The following is a 796-nucleotide window of genomic DNA, read 5'->3' as shown; positions in this document are numbered from 1 at the left end:
CTGCGCTACAACAGCGTCCTTTGTGCTTTAATGACGGGAATTATGTTTTCGTTGTGTTGGGCTATTGATGTCATCGTCTGCGCTTTAATGACAGAAATTATGTTTTCGTTGTGTGTTGGGCTATTGATGTCATCGTCTGCATGTGGATTTATTTAGTAAATAAATAATTCCGTGACAGTTGTTTCCTTGCTGATAAAAAAAACAACAATAAAAAGAATCAAGCACAAAAAAATAACACACAACTTTAATCAGGAGCAAGTTGCCTAAATCCATGGTACCTCATTGCTAGTGGATAACACTATTATGTGCGTTTCCATGCTACAAATGCTGTGAATACCTATGTCATGCTTTGGTCATATGACTTTTTACAAAAAAGAAAAGACCGGGGAATTCCCCTTGAAATTATTTTTGTTCATTCATCTTTTGTACCGTGCATCCTCATAAGGTCTGCGGAGGTTGCTAGAATCGAAGGAATCGAAGAGAGGAGTTGGGTTTGATACTTTAATCCAGAACTTGGAACAAAGGCACTTGACAATTTGTGCAATTGTGGTATCTTGCTGTTATGGATAGGAGAGTGTATGAGCATGTGTGTGGATGTACATGTGTGGGATATGTATATGTGTACATATGTGCATGTCTATGTGGATGTGTATATATGTACTATGTATGTGTGGTAGTTCTGTCACGGACGCACACCATACACATTCTTTACAAGCGTCTACATGTGGCCGCACTCAATGCTACTCCGTCCCGTAACTCTTCATCCCAGCGTACCTTTCACGAGTGACGTGAGGCA

This window comes from Stigmatopora argus, chromosome 24 (genome assembly GCF_051989625.1).
Source record: "Stigmatopora argus isolate UIUO_Sarg chromosome 24, RoL_Sarg_1.0, whole genome shotgun sequence".
Lineage (NCBI taxonomy): Eukaryota > Metazoa > Chordata > Actinopteri > Syngnathiformes > Syngnathidae > Stigmatopora > Stigmatopora argus.
The sequence above is the reverse complement of the archived record's forward strand: the minus strand, read 5'-3'. Positions refer to the sequence as shown.